Genomic DNA, 16824 nt, shown 5'->3' with positions numbered 1-16824 from the left:
GAGTTGCTTGGCAACTCTTCCATATTTATTCAGTGTTCCTGGGCATCAAACAGGGGTGCTCTGCTGAACAGATAATTCAGGGTGCCACCCTCAAGTATGACCACTTCCTCCAAATCCTGGCATATTCTTGTCTCAGAAAGCACTATACTTCCAAAATCCATAATGGAGAAACTTTCACCTGTATGGTTTGACTTATAGAAAAGAAAGTTCTGTAATTTATTTTCTGTAATAGATATTATAAAACTAACAGTGGCAAGTTGTTATAATTATTATAACTATCATTTGAGTCAAGAAATACATTTCTAACTCACTCTTGACAATATTTATACTTACATACATATTCCCTTGTTAGCCTACGGAGCTAGTTTTCTACAATGGGGAAAATTAAATTGGCAGTTTTTCCCTCACCAAGGCTTATAAAAACATATTTTATAATGTTTCTGCTTATAGTTAGAAGGTACCCTACCCCATGGCACCTTTTTGGTGGCTTACATGTAAAAATAAGGTAGTTTGAAGCTTTGGAAGTACCTTTTAAATCCAAAGTCGAATTTGCATATACATTTAATGTAAAGGCAGCCTGAAAAGCAGTGCTATCTTTAAAAATGACAGCAGGCAACACAGTAGTGCACATTTAAGTGCATTAAGTCTACTGGGCCTCTAAGCCTACATGCCCTATTATATACAAGGGGCCTCTTTTAAAACATTTTGACGCCTGGCAGGGCAGCAAGCCCTCCTGCTGCACTGCTGTGTGTCAAAATAAAAGGGCAGGAATGCTTTATATTTCTACAAGATATGGTGCATTCTGTCCTTTTCCCCTAAACCGGCGCACAAGCAGCAGCATTGCGCCAGGGCAGACAACCTTGCATCATTTTGCAAGGGTGCCTGCACTGAGGGAATGATTGTTGTTGTGCAGGAAGGGACAGCTTCCTGGACAAAAACAATTATTAAAGGCATGCTCCTCTTTCTATGCATGCTGCAGAATGTAGCACACACAGAGGAAAAAATAAGGATAATTAAAGTATTTCTCCTTATTGCGCCTTCTTATTTCTCCCCTCAGGATGCGTAGGATTCTGACACATTCCCATGTTTACAAAATGTTGTAAATCTGGGAATGCATCAATTTCCATGAATGTTGCTTGGGAACTCCCACAGCAACACCCATGGAATGCCCCTTCCACACAGTTATGCGTGATAGAGAAACATATTCATAAGGCCATGAAAAGTCATGCAGGGTGACTTTACATGGCCCTGTAAATACTGGGAAGTCCATTGCACTGCTAATGCATCAATAAAAGTGACGCACCGGCAGGCAATGGGCTTGTAAATACGCCCCTAGGGACTTACAGCTAGGCCGTCAGTACCAATTGTATTTAAACCTAATTACCATATATCTTATAATCAGAGTACTGACCCTGGGGCTAATAAGCAGAGCCCCGGGGCACAGCTAGGGTCAGTTACCACCAGTATCAAGCAAAAAATGAGGGTGAGCAGGGCAAAAAGCATGACTAATCACACTGTACTTCCAGCTTTTTTTTTTATATGCTTGCAATCGACAATCAAGTTATCTGTGCAGATAAGTTGAATTCAGACACTCAAATGGTGATGTGAATGGATCCGTTTGTGTTTGTAAGTTTATACAGATGTACAGGGCCGGACTGACCTATAGGGCAATCAGGCAGTGCCCGACAGACCTGTCTTACAGGTCAGTATGTGAGCCAGTTTAAAAAAAAATGCCTGCAGAAAGTTCAAATGCATGCACTCTTCCATACTTTGCAAAATACGTATACCGCATGTCTTTATATGTTCAAAACAGCCCCAATGTTCAAACATTGGCCAATATTTTAGCTTTCGAATTCACTACTGTGGGACACTTTTGTTTTGGTGCCTGGGCTCATTTTCTGTCCCATTTTGACCCTGCAGATGTACATGTGTAACTTTGGAAGGCAAATTTAGGGTCTTGCGTTCTGACCATGCGCTAAAACAACTGTTCCCTTATGGATCCATATTGGATCAGAAAGGACCTGTGGGTTTCAGACAGAGCTGCTGTGAAACTGTTTTTAATATGCACGCCGACCCGGTCTTCTGCAAGAGGTCCAGCCCCTCCATTTTGATGTATTATTTTAATGTGTTATTTTCATCTACTTCTCCGGTTTCACACGGGAAAACGACCCTTTAACACATGGCATGGTGTACTCCCTGAATTATTCACTTTGACATATGGGTTTTTGAATCCCAAATACATGAAGAATATATATTTTTCAAACCTCTGGCCTCGTTTTTGAACTCTGTTTCCCAAGTGAGTTTGCCCCCCACGTTATCCTATAAATAAAATATATTTTTAATTAGTTTGTGTTCAAGAAAAATATGCTCACATGTTTGTGTAATAAGCCCCGGTGGGTTCTGGTTAATAAAAATGAGGCCTCTCCCCTTGCCGAAGACATAAGGTGCTTTTTCCAAACCACATTAGTATTTCTAAAACAACAATGTTGTTTTTATTTATTTCCTGATATTCCGTCCCTTTAGTCAAATATGACTGCTGAACAATCTGTTTCTCCAAAAAAATGCATATTTCCTAGTTGAGATTTATATCAGTTGTAAAATATTTCGTCAGGGCATGCTCATTAGTGTTATGTATTTATCTATGTGAAGTAAAGGTGTAAGGGCGTGCATGCATTATTTCAAGAACCGATATTCACTTGCAAGACGCGCAGCTGGTATGTGTTTTGCATGTAGTAGATGTTAAAATATTCAAAATATAAGGACCATGTTTAAAAAGTACTTACTAGCTTGGGAACTGACTGTCTGAGACCTGTTTCAAGTTGGACATTCAACATTTCCACAATTAATATTCTTGAAACATAGGGGCATGTGTACAAGTCCCTATCGCCACCACAACGTCACTTTTTCTGACGTTGTGATGGTGATAGGGGCTTAGCCTTATTTACAATGCAGCGTTAAGCCACTTAATGTGGCTTAACGCTGCCTTGTAAATAAGGCCCCCTTTCACGCTATGGTTAGTGTGAAAGGGGTGGGCAGTGAGTGTTGCGGTGGGAGTTCCACTGCAACACCCATGGATTTTGACGATGCCCCCTATGTACAAGGGCAGCGTGCATAGGAGGCAGTGTCAAAATTAAGACCAGGGAAAACCTGAAGTTTGCGAAACGAGGATAAATGCATTAATTCTCCTCGTTTTTGCTTAAGGCAGCACACCTGGAAAAAGCAATCTGTCTTAGATTGTTTATGTGCAGGAAGGGACGCCTTCCTACACATAAACAATCCTCCCCTACACGCAGACATCCTTGTACTATTGTGCAAGGGGGCCTGTGTCGGCGCTAGGCAGTTAAATATAGCGCCGTTGGAGGGGGCTACGCAGGGCTGTACCATATCCTTTTAAATATGGTGCTGCCCTGCGTTTCTAAAGTGAGGGAGCGTGACATTAGGCCATGACGGCTAACGCCTCACTCCGCCACTTCCTCGTACATATGCCCCATATTTGCATATAGTTCATCAAAACAGGGTTGAGTTGCATATTGATTGATTATACTAATTCATTGCCTGTTGATTAGGAGTGCTTCAATAAATTCCGACCGGTGCACAATCCCCTATTTTATCACAGGGCGTGAGAAAGGGTGCACAGTCCAACCTGCCAGAAGTTAAGGTTTGTTTAGCAGCAGCACAGAAAAGCCAGTAGTGGATAACTGCCACAAACAGAACTATGAACATGGAACAGCAGGGAGAGCAGGCACGCCCTATACGTTCCGTGTATGACATAAGAAAGCAGCACCCTGATGGAAGCAGAATATAACAGAAGATTAGGGTGTTTACTCACAATTTGCCCATCTTGTGGAGTATAAAGCCAAATAGACACCGGTGGCCATATTACAGAAAGTGCCCTAGGGGTGCAATGGGCGTGTGTGCACGCTTTGTGTGCCCCCGGGGCATGTTGGTATTATAGAAAGGGCCACATACGCTTATGTGGCCCCTTCTGTAGTACTGAAAGTGCTAGCGCAGATATAGCAACAGCACTTTCTCAAGAGGGCATTCCCTCATTTGCATGGGGGTGTGGCCCCATGCAAATGAGGGAATCCCTTTGCCTCTGCGCCCATGCCGTATTATAAACGTGGGAACAGAGGCAAAGAAGCTGTCAGGAGGCGCACTGACAGTGCGCTACCTGATGGCAGCCCTTTGGCGGGGGAAAAGTAGTCCTATGGGCCCCCCAGACATTCACTCACTGTACCCGCCTGCAATGGGATCTCAAAATTTTCTTTGCCGCCAGCACAGAGAAACACGGAACAGCTTTTAAACAGCTACTCCGGATTTCACTTGAATGTGTTGCCCCAGGGGCAGCACAAGTTTGCAGCCACCCTGAGGGCAGTGCATTCCACGTGATAGGGCACACTTTTCCAAGGTGCAAACAGGAAAAGTATGCCCTATCTATATAGTGCCCTAGGGATTTCTTTTTTTTTTTACTAAAGAACAGACTGAGGGCTGCCCACCCTGGCATAGGGCCGTGCCCCACCCTGAAGCAAAAAAAACAGTCTTTCTGCTCCCTAGGAGGCAGATTGGGGCACTCCCCCAATCAAATTTCCATTGGAGGGGGTGAAAGCCCATTAGACACCACAGGGGGTATATTCTCAATAACCATCGCAAAAGTAACTTAACACAACTCTCAACATCGCAGTCCATCGCGGGAAAATTACCCCGTGTTAACTAAGTATTCACAACACGGCGGCACCATGCAATAGTCACCAGATAACGCGTCAAATGGCAGCGTTAAAAACAGCGCCATGCCTCAAAAATGCGAAACACGAACGCAAAGAAAGCTGCGATGAGGCCAATCCCGATACAAAAAGCTGCGAAAACCAGCGGCAGGCCTGCAAATCCCATGCGTCTTGAGGGAAAATGACCAATAAAAACAAAGTTAAAACTCAGTGAGATAACAACGTACAAGCACAACCCCACAGCGATGACGCAAAACAAATGACCACTGTCCAAATAAGATAGGCATTTCCCCACAAACAGCCGCAAGGTACATGGACATGCATCCATTATGTAACCTGCGCCAATGCTGAAACAAACATGGAACACACTGTGAAACCGCATCACCTCTTCACATTGCAGAGGGAGGAACAACACCTCCTGCACACCGACGTGCCATGTCCATGAACAAACAATAATGAAAGCGTGGACCAATGCAGGGACAGTGAATCCCCCTACGTACATGTCGCCCATGTCATGGGACTTGAGTCACAGGGTGCATCCCTGCAACTTGGCGGCACATATCAGAGCCCAAAAGAATCCCTGTTGACACCAGTAGGCCACAAATGACAGCCAAAATGGAATTAATTTGGAGACATGTGAAATGCCGAAGAGTGGGACACCGTAACAACTGACACACAGAACTGGCAGTTCGAATACGTGACACACCAAACAGCCTCACTGCCCAGAGGTGACACACCCACCATCCAGTGACAAATTACAAAATTGTCAGCACAACATGTTGTGTCGCCTGTACAGATGAGTGACATGCATGCAGGGAATGTGTATTGGAATGCATTTATTAGCCCATGCTGCGCCTGTGGTCAGTCAACGCACTGTCCCATTACTGCGAAGGCCCATCACAATGTGATGTCAACAAGAGAAGAAATTGTCAATGATGTAGTCCCTGCGGGCAATTACTGCATCTGGCACTCGTATCCATGGGGAATTGCTGCATACACATATGTTGTGCAACACACAACATGCAACGATCATCTTGCACACAAGCTCTGGACTGTATAGGAGCCTTCCACCTGTGACGTCCAGGCACCTGAAACGTGACTTCAAAACGCCAAATGTGTGCTCCACGATGCCCCTGGTGCGTTTGTGGGCCAAATTGTACTGCCTCTGGGCCTGTGTGTTCGTGTCTTGGACGGGTGTCATCATCCAAGCACAGAGTGCATATCCTTGGTAAACTGTGAAAGTGCAGAGAGACATGAGTCGAGACAACACACTGCATGATGTGTTTGCAGTCTCACTGGTTCCTTGGTGTGTGACATGTGTGAATCTGAAAATCCTGTATGACATGAATTGCGTGTTGCAAATGGGCGGCATCACTGTGTATCACGTAGCCTCACTGCTGCCCCTCCCCCCACCGAGCACATACACCTGTGTGCACAGGGAGACAGCATCAAATACACCCCTACGGCACACCATTGTCATGCCTGTCTGCACTAGGCCTGGGCTAAACTTCTGTTCCGCTCGCGGAAATTGCGATAATTTGACATTTTCGCGTTCCGCGGAGAGCGCGAAAATGTCAAAATTTCCGCATTCCGCAGCTTAGCGATAATTTGTTTCTTGCTCGCGCTGTAAAATAATACATTCTCGCGCGCGCGATCGCCATACCTGAATCCCCGCGTTCGCCGACAAGTTTTCCCGATCCGATCGCGTTCTCCATGAGATGTTAGATTGTTGGTAGCCATTTGCACTGTCTCGCGACAGTTCGTGCCCGCAGTGACGTCCTGCGTCACGCGATCACGTCTTTCTTCTCGCGATCATGCACCGCGAGAAGAGTGAAAACAAGATGGCCGCGCCCGCGAGCAACCGCATGGGTAAGTTGGCGAGCCGCGACCACGCAGAAAATACCGCGAACGGACGGGAAAAAAACTTCCGCATCTTCGCGATATTTTCGCGTGTTTGCGGAGATTTTTAACATTTTCGCGATAATTTGCGAAAGTCGCTTTCGCAAATTCCGCCCACCCCTAGTCTGCACATGTTCTCAAGCCTGACTACGACACAGTGATGATGATGCTGCGCAGAGTGTGTCCGGCCACCTGTGTGTAGGCCCATTGCAAGGACAGGGCTGAGACAGATCTAGAGCACCGGCCTGGCTGAACTCGACATGCAGTTGAGGGTACATCTTTGGCTCATGATGCGCTAATAGCGACACACACAACAGTTGGCACGTGTGAACCCTGACCCCGAGTGGGCATGCCCTCCCCATGTACCCCTTTGGCCGAGCACGCACACCGGGGGCATGCCACATAGCAACATCGTCGATTACGGGGTGGGTGGCGCAGACCTAAAACTAGGCAGGAGGCAGGCAGGAGGACAGGAGGCAGGCAGGAGGGCGGCTGGGGTAGGTGCACAAGAGCCAACACCGAGTGAAACTCCCGAGAAGGTGCGAGCGCTCGTCCCCTAGACTATGGAGCAAGTTTCTCCCTAGTTTTAGGCAGTATCCAGGAGCGATCTCAATCTAACAATTTAGAGGGCAAGGTTATTTAGGCCTTGGACGCCCGGATATACACTGTGGGTAGTATCCCTCAGATCACTTTCACTCACACTTCACGTTTCATTTGGTCCTGAGGAAGCGCCACCGATCCGGCAGGACCATAGGGGTGTGAAACATGTCGACCACATTGTAGTTACCTCTGGGACATTGAGCCCACCAAGGTAACACCGAACCTATGGGTTTTTTAACCTGTCAAGGATGCCACCCCCTTTCATTAAAAATATCCTTTGAGCAACCCTTAGACATTTTTAGAAATCACGTTGCTCACACCACTGCACCACTACTGTTTTTAGGACCCATACCACACACCCGCATGCACCATATGGCGTTTTGTCCCAAAAGATCTCCGCCAAAGTGACCCTTCGGGGGACCCTTAGAGCATTGCAACGCCGGCCCGACGAGGAGCAAAACGCCCGATGATGAAGCATGACACCTTCCGGGGTGTGTGAGGGCAGCAAGAGACAAGCTCTGCTTTTCCCTTCGACACTTTGGTCTCTCTTAGCCTAGGACCCTCTTTACATGCCTTTCTTCTTCTCTTCACTCTAATGGAACAGTGTCTCCTTATTTGATTGACATGCTGCAGATGTGCCCCACCCTGGCATTTGGCCATACTCTCATCTCAAAATGGGACATACAGTTGTTATGTCCCCAGGGAGACAGATTGGGGGCAAATCTGGGGAAGGCAGAAAGCCCACTAGACACTATGGAAATCATAAAAAAACAATACATGGCTGCTCAACCTGCATACATTCATTTCCTTCTCCAAATGGGGACAATATAATCTCTCTACCCCAGTGGGGGTACAAATAGGAGGTTAGTCCGGCTTGAGTTTTACCTGTAACTTGCTCCACAAGGAACAGAAAGCCCACTAGATATAAGGGATTTCAAAATGGTGCCAAGCCAAATGGATGGATATTGGGCCACACCTCCACTCCAGAAGAAACAACAGACTCTTTCTGCCCCATGGAAAGCAGCTAGGAGGTTTGCTCCATTGGGGGATATCGTCTTTAAATAGCCCTAGGGGATTGAAAAGCTCTCTAGACACCAGGAAGGTTACATTTGGGCAAAAAGGGATGGCATCCTACCCTGGCATTTGGCCATGTCCTACCCCAAAAGGGACAACAACGTCTTGCAGACCCTCTGGAGGGACTGTTATGGGTGTTTGCCTACAGTTTCACCCAAAGGGAAAAGAGGTCAGCCACAGTACTTGGGCAGAGCATTCTGTCAACTGTAAGAACCCTGCGGAGCAGCAGTTGGAAAGCCTTTGCCATTGGATGAGGTGCTGAGAAAAAAACCCTCACTTACCTCTCATGTCATGCTGTCATATCTTATTTATACACTGCAATAATGGCAATGCAGGACGGGATCAAGTGTTGAGCACCCTAACAAGGTGAGAAGCTGCGTGACAGCTGAAGTGCAAGAAAGTTCCGGTGGCTGGATTTGGTCGTCAGTGGAGTGCTGTTTCAACAGGAACGCTGTCAAAGTAATCTCCGATTCCAAGAGATTTTGCGTGTGTGTGCTGTGTAAAAGAGTGCTGGCTGAAGAAGTTGATGAGTCCTGGAGACTTCATGTGGGTTGTGCCGATTAGCGAAAGACTATGCAGTTGCTGTTGAGGTTATTCTTTGTCCGTCAAGATAGGGTATGTGCTGTTTTCCTGCCCAAAGCTCAGAGGAACATCAAATCACCTTCTAGCTTTGGTTGCATACCCTGCTTTGCTGACCCATTAAGGGAGCACAGAGGAACGTCCCCTCGCACTCTAGCTTGCATGTTCTCTACCGATTACACTGCGCATGCGCTAGATGCGCAACGGAGGTTGGCATTAGCGCGTCTCTTGTTTTCTTTTACAAAAATATATAAAGCGTGTTTTGGAGGATCATCCTGAATTACCACAAAAAGAGGCTTGTGATCTGAATGAATCTGAAATCGCCATAGCTAGATTGGATCGTCATTATCTTCCAAAAGTTAGTACCATTTTGGAAAGGTATCATTTTGGTTTAAGAAGTCAAGGTCAAAATGAGTCAGTTGAGGAATTTGTCGCTAGGCTGAGGATGCTAGCTTCCAATTGCAAGTTTGGGTCAGAAAGTGAAGATAGAATTAGGGATCAAATCTTATTGTAATGCAACAGGAAGAAGAGATTGAGGAGCTGTGGATGAAAGATGAACAACCATTAGAGGAAGTTCTTATTGTCGCCAAATGTGTGGATCATACGTTAAAGTGTGTGGGGGAGCTTTAAACTGATAAAGCTCAGAAAGTCACAGGAAAAGGGGAGGTTACCGAAGTGTGCGAGGTTAGAACACAGAAGAGTGGTTGAAAGAGAGTACAAGCTGAAGTGAAAAGTAAAAAAAAAGATCCTCAGTTTAATGATACTTGTTTCAGGTGTGGGATGGAAGGCCACAAGGCAAATGATAGATCTTGTCCCACCTGGTCACAGACATGCAACTACTGTGGCATCAAGCCACTTTAGCATATGCTCTCGCAACAAGAATAGAAGAGGGTTTAGAACCAAGACTCAATACTCAATAAATATGTCAGGGGGTTGTGTTACAAGTGGGGGAAAAATTGTTCCCCACAGAGGTGGATAGCATAGATTGGAAGCAGATTTCAATGAAATTTTACTCCTGCTCTCATATTACCATCATCTCCAAACAGACATTCCAAGAATTGTTTGCGGGTGGAAAACAAGTGTTACCCATGGACATACAGCCTGGAGGTTATGGAGGAACACAGATAGAGATGCTTGGGTATTTCGAGACTGACATAAGAATAGGTGAAAAGGTGATGTTTGGGAAGATATACGTATCTTGCAGAGTTGATAACCTGTTGTGGTGGGTTCATCAGAGTGAATTATGGGTAAGTTTACATCCCAACAAAGTTCCTCAGGTCCAAGTGGATGAGGTGTGTGTCAGTAAAGACAAGAGTTGAATGGTGCACCTTGTTTGAAAGCTTATGATCCCTTGTGTGACACAGGAGTGGTATGTGATGCCAGTTCCAAAGGGTTAGGGGCTCTATCAATTCAGATCAAGAATGGAAAAGAGAATTTGATAGCCTACATGTCAAGGACTTTGAGGAATGCAGAATGTAATTATTCTGTCATAGAAAGGAAATCTCTTGCTGTACATTTGGCTATTAATAGGTTTAGACAGTTTTTGTGGGGCATCAGATTCACTGTTCATACTGATCACAAGCCATTAATAGAATGTTTACCAGGAAAGGACTTGATTCAATCTCCTCTTGTATTAGGAGATGGGTGGTGAGTTTGCACTAATTTAGATTTGATGTCCAGTATGTTCCTGGAGCAAGCAATCACTCTGCTGATTGTTTGCCCAGGTTAGTGAATTTCGCTGAAACTGACTTGATCGAGAGAGATGACATGGATGAGGAGGAAGTGGTGAGTGTGTGTCAAGTAATTACAACTAGATGAAGAAATTGCTCAATTTATACGAGTTGTGAACTCGGCCAAACTGAGCACTACCAAGTTGGGTTGTCACAAAGGGAAGTGGGGTAAAATTCTGGAAGAACAGACAGTACACAGAGGATTTTTGATGAGTGGGACGAAATTAGCTCCACCCACGAAATTCAGACATAGAGTGTTACAACCTGCTCCTGAGGGTCACATGGGAATTGTGAAAACCAAGGAGAGGCTTCGGAGATATTTTTGGTGCCCTCACTTGACCATGATTTAGAGTGTATGAGAAGGGATTGTGTGGAGTGTGTAGCTTGTGATAAAGATCTCAAAACTAACCAGTTACCCATGGTTTACAGAGTATCACCAAAATATCCTTGGGAGGAGGTTGCGATGGACATTTTGGGGCCTATAAAGTGGGAACAAGCCACTCCTTACATTATTGTCTTGATGGAAGGGTATTCCAGGTGGGTCGAAGTGTTGTGTGTACAAGACATTCCATCTTCAGCGGTGATCAGATTTCTCGAGAGTGTGTTCAAAAGATAGAGTTTCCCAGGTATTTAATTATAGATAATGATGTACAGTTTTGCTCCCATGAGACTGAATCTTACTTAAAGAAGTGCGGGATTGAGCACAAGAGATCGGCTTTGTATCACCCTGAAACCAGTGGTGCCATAGAAAGGGTAATCAAGCCATTAAAAGAGGGTATACAACTGGCAAGAGTTAATGAGTTAGATTGAAAGAAAGAGTTGTCTAATAGGTTGGCTGAACGTCGTTTCTCTCCACATGGTTCCACAGGCAAATCTCATTTTGAATTGTTCAAGGGAGGATCTCCTTCAATATGAATGTGTCCTGGTAGGATGTTCCGGAACAAGCGCTGTGTTGTTAATACATCAGGAGAATGGAGGGAGATGGTGACTACTGCTTAATATAAGAGAAAGGAACATTTTGACTCTAGCAAGAGTGTGAGGAATGTGAAGGTTAATATGGGGGATTTTGTGAAAGTTAGTGCGCCCAAAGGGTGTTCAAATTGGTCTAAGTTTACAAGGAAGTTACAAGTGATCAAATGTTTCAGGAATGCCGCCAAGACACATTATGGTCGCATATGGAACAAGAGCAGGGTTGCTGTCCTTAGGCGCCCACATGGTCTTTCTCTCCCTACGCCATCGAACAGGTTGGGAGTGGGTTAGGAGATTCTGGCTTACAGGATGCTCACAGAAGTGCCCCAACAACACACACAAGGAGTGTTAGGGAGATCAGGAAACCTATATATCTCAAGGATTTTGTAGTGTAAAGTTTACTGCTGGATATTTCCCCGCCTCCTGGCTTATAAAGTAATACCTTTGGTTCTCATGTGTTATGATGCTATTGTTTATTTCACAGTGAGGTATTTGTTTGGGACGTTAGGTTTTTAGAATGTTTGGGCGGTGGGTGTTGGGATTTTGTTAACTTTGTATCATTCTTCATTTTGTTGTATGGGAGGGAGAAGTGTGGCATGGAATCTCATGCATGATGAGGTCAGCCACAGTACTTGGGCAGAGAATTCTGTCAACTGTAAGAACCCTGCGGAGCGGCAGTTGGAAAGCCTTCGTCGTTGGATAAGGTGCTAAGAAATAAACCCTCACTTACCTTTCATGTCGTGCTGTCATATCTTATTAATACACTAAACTTCCCACCCTGGCATTTGGCCATGCCCCACCCCAAAAGGGACAACAATATCTTTCAGACCCTCTGGAGGGGCTGGCTTGGGGTTTGCCTACAGTTTCACCCAAAGGGAAAAGAAAGCTTAGTACGTTCCAGGTATTTAAATATTGTGACAAAACAATGAAGGGATGGGTAAAAAGTTCATGGGGTCTATATGAGTCAGACCACCCTGAACTCCCCAGAGGATCTAGTTTTAAAAAATTTCTGGGTTTGTTGAGTTTCCTTGCAAGGTGGCTGAGCCCAGGCCCCAATATCCTCAGCTACACATGTTGCAAAAACAAAAAAAGCTTGTTTTTTTGTGAAAACTTGTGATCTGTCCAAGTTGTATTTTGGGGTCTTTCCTCTCATGGGTGCAAGATTCAACCAGAAAAGTGGGAGCCATGTTTAAGGGGACTAGTGTGGGAACACTGGGTGGAAAATTTGTGAATCCAGGCCTTAGTAATTTTCCCTTACAAAAAACTGAGATAAAAATGCATTTTTTAGCCAGGGTTGGAAGTTTACAGGGCATTCTGAGCAAAAAAAGCATGGGATCCACCCAGATCATACCACCCTGGACTCCCTAGTGTATATTGTTTACAGGCATGTCTGGGTCTGGTAGGCTTTCTGTAGGAAAGTAAGATCTGTTTCTTATGATTATCCCCACTTTTTGCTGGATGTTACACAGGTTTTGACTAGCCTGACTGGGATCCTGCTAATCAGGACCCCAGTCTATCTGCTTTCTCCTGAAAATGTATTGACATGTACTTAGGTACACTCCAGATTGGATACTGGGGTACCCTTAAAAGTCCCTAGTATATGGTACCCATAAACCCAGGGCATAGGTACCCCAGAGGCCTCCCATCGGCTGAAGCATGTATTATGCCACTCATGAGAGGTCATGCAAAATGGAACTACAGGTCTGCCATTGCATGCCTGTGTAAGCTGGTGCCTGCACCACTTACAATAGATATAGGTTCACTATATCTATAGGTCACTACACTTAAAACCTATAAGTCACCCCTATAGCAGGCCTTAACAATCCTGAAGACAGGGTGCTGGGTTTTACGTGAGAGGGTGCCCCTGCATGAGCAGAGCCCTTATGCAGTCTTCGGAGACCATTCTCCTGGGTTGTCTGTGACTCAGCCAGACATTTAGGTAGAGTTGCATTATAACCACGCGGCAAATGCTATCTTGAAAACGGCTGAAACAAAACATGTTGTGTTAGGTATCAAACACCTTGGTAACCGGTGTGGGAGGTATGATTCCACCCTCTAGAAGCAAGCTGTGTGAGTCCCTGGTCTTCCGGGTACCAGCCTTCTTGACCCAGACAGCACAAAATGGATGCTGCCGACCAGAGACACATTTCTGCCCTCCTGCTGCTGAGCCAAGCTTGAGCAGAGGAAGGCAGCACAATAGGCATCCTGTCACAGGGAGGTGTAACCTCCTCGCAGACAGGATTTTGTGAATTGGAGCTGAGTGGGTGCACTGCCAAAGTGCCTGAAAATCTGCAGGAGGGGCACATTTGGTGTCCATGTGCATAGTCCAGCTCAAACCAGTTCTGAGAGACGTTGGCTCCTGCTTTGTTACGAAACTGGACAAAGGACATGAGTGTAACCACCCCCCTGTCCTGACCCTCCCCTGGGAGGGTCCCCTGAATCTGCCCAACCCTCTCCCGTGGGTACAAACGGGCTTACCTGGCTGTAGGACCCTAGATTCAAAGTGAACAAGATTCTGAAAGAGAAATCACTGACCTTCGACTATCTGGACACTTTTAACTTTGCTGGACTTCGACTGGGCCAGACTTCATCTCCCTCTCCGTCCAAAGCATCGTCTGTGCCCATGCACCATATAGCCTCTGTGCAGGGCCTGTGGCGCATCAAGGACCACTGAAGTATCTCCCTTGGGGTGAAGGAGTCACTGCAGGCACGGTAATGCAACTGACAGGTCTGCTGATCCTGAGCTCCTGACGACTTTGAAGGCTCCAGCAACACAGGAGGTGGGTTCCTACATTTCTTAAGGTTGAGCTGCCCTCTCACCAAGTTTGAGGCCAGTATCCCTCATGGGGGCCACATAACCTGAACCCCTGTGCACTGCTTAATTTTGCAACTGCATATGCTTCTTTGCATTCACCCACTTCGTGCATTGGGCTTTCGATAGCCCTCATTTTTGTGCATATTTCGTATCAACGACTTTGGCCTCCTTGCACTCTGTGCCCTGCAGACTGTTGTTTGGTGAAACTGCTAGAGATCCCCTTGTGACTTCTGTGCCTTCAGCCTGTGGGTCCATTTGAAGGACAATCTTGATTTTCTTGGGCCCCCCTGGCTGATCCTGGCCTGCCCTGACTCCCTGTGCTGTGGTGAGTCCTCTGGTCTTTGCTGGACCAGACCGTAACCTTTCTTGACCTTCTTCGTGGGTTGCCATTGCCAAGGCTTGTTGGTGCTCCCACCGGACACCGACCCCTCAGCACTCGACATTCTTTATGGGTCAGCTCGTATCCAGCTCCTGGTTGTCCTCAACATCTCCTGGTCCCTGCAGCTATAGAGTTAAGAGTAAGTTCTGTGAGGGGTTTAGTTAAAAAAGGAAGACTGGCGCTCAAACATAACACACCAAGGGTCAGATAGTGAACAAGTAAGGACGGTGCTGCAAAATCAGGGGAAAACAAACCCTGGCGAGAAAAAGAACCCCTGCGAGTTGGGGTGTAGGAGACACCCACTACAAATGGAAACAGGTTCTGCGCACACGTATGAGATAAACTCAAGTTAGAGAGACCGAAGGGTATGGTCTAAAGCACGAAGAAAGTCTACACCAGAAGTGTCTTTGCAGATTTAATAGTGCGTGTCTTCAAATGAAAAAGGAACATGAGAACAACCAGCCGACACGTGTTTCGTCAACGGGAAACAACCCGTGACTCTTCAGGGCTGAACAAACATGGCAGCAAATCTGGTCGTAAGTGCAAGTGGAGAGGTGCAAGGATGTCACCGTAACAGCCGCGGAGTGTGGGCTGAAGTGGAACCTTCGGACGGAAACGTAGGAATGGAAAAATACTCGTAGTTTCTGGTTCTAGTATAACCAAAGTGAAAAGGCGGGTAAATCCTTTGGGAGGCGTGGATGACGGGTAAGTCAATCCACCGGTAGATCGAAGGGTCCGGGCAAGGAGCAGGAATCGTCTCGCGCGAGACGATTTTCACTTTGGTTATACTAGAACCAGAAACTACGAGTATTTTTCCATTCCTACGTTTCCGTCCGAAGGTTCCACTTCAGCCCATACTCCGCGGCTGTTACGGTGACATCCTTGCACCTCTCCACTTGCACTTACGACCAGATTTGCTGCCATGTTTGTTCAGCCCTTTCTTCTTTCCAGCAGTGACATTTCTTTGAAGACTCCCATTGAGAATGACGGCGTTTCCGACGCCACTTTAGACCTATGCACCCGGCTTCCCTGGGATAGGTAACTCTGGCACTTTGGTATCCACGAGGTGGGTAGGCTCTCCATCAAACAGTTTCCTCGTAATCCACTAGGAATAGTCTTTTAACTTTAAAATTGCAACCGCAACTTTGCCATTGAATTGTACTTAGCACGTGGTTGTGTTCTCACACTGCACCGGTCCTCCGTGGGGTCCCTACTTACTCACCTTGGGTGGTTCCTTGAGGTCCCAGCGATTCTACACATTCTAGACATCATATTGACTTAAGTCGTGGTTCTTATACCACTATTTTAGTACATGGTTTGGTCTCCCCCGGGAGCCTACTGTGTATAAGTGCTACTTATGATTGTTTCTGTGCTACAGTATTGTGTGTTTTGTGTGTTTCTGCGTGTAGCAGAAACTGTGAGGTATTTAAGGTGATATAATAATAAATATATATTCTCATAACTACTGTGTGGGTCTCCTTTTATTTAACCAATACAGTAAGATTGCATTCTGGTAAAAACAAGCTGCTTAACATTACTTCAAGACTAAGCCTGAAGGCTGCTCTCCACAGCTACCACTTAGATAGCTTTCTAAGGTTATCTTTGGCATCTTAAATCACCATAAGGGTTGTTTGGACTGGTGCAAGGTGCCCACTTTAATTAGTGGACATCATTTCCAGGCCAACTTCTCACACTTTCCTTGGTGACTGGTCAGCTAAGGCCCAAATTGCACAGCTACCTAAATTGTAAAAAGGTGTTCATTTTGCTGGATGAAATATGATGTCTTGAGATTGTGTTTTGGGATGCACTGTGTGGTAGTCCAGCCTCACAAGTGGGGTGTCACTTTTATTTGGAGGTATGTGGAAATCCAAAATAGTAGAACATTTGTTATTACGAATTGCATTTCTTACATTCTTAGCTTTCAAACATAAGGCGGTGTAGAGGAAAGCAGCCATATTGTAAAATGCCCTCTGAATAGTATGGGTAACTCCAAATTCAGAGATATACAAATAACCACTGCTCCTAAACGTAATATCTTGCAGACTATCAGAAATACCT

The sequence above is a fragment of the Triturus cristatus genome, chromosome 6 (assembly GCF_964204655.1).
Source record: "Triturus cristatus chromosome 6, aTriCri1.1, whole genome shotgun sequence".
NCBI classification, from domain to species: Eukaryota; Metazoa; Chordata; class Amphibia; order Caudata; family Salamandridae; genus Triturus; species Triturus cristatus.
The sequence above is the reverse complement of the archived record's forward strand: the minus strand, read 5'-3'. Positions refer to the sequence as shown.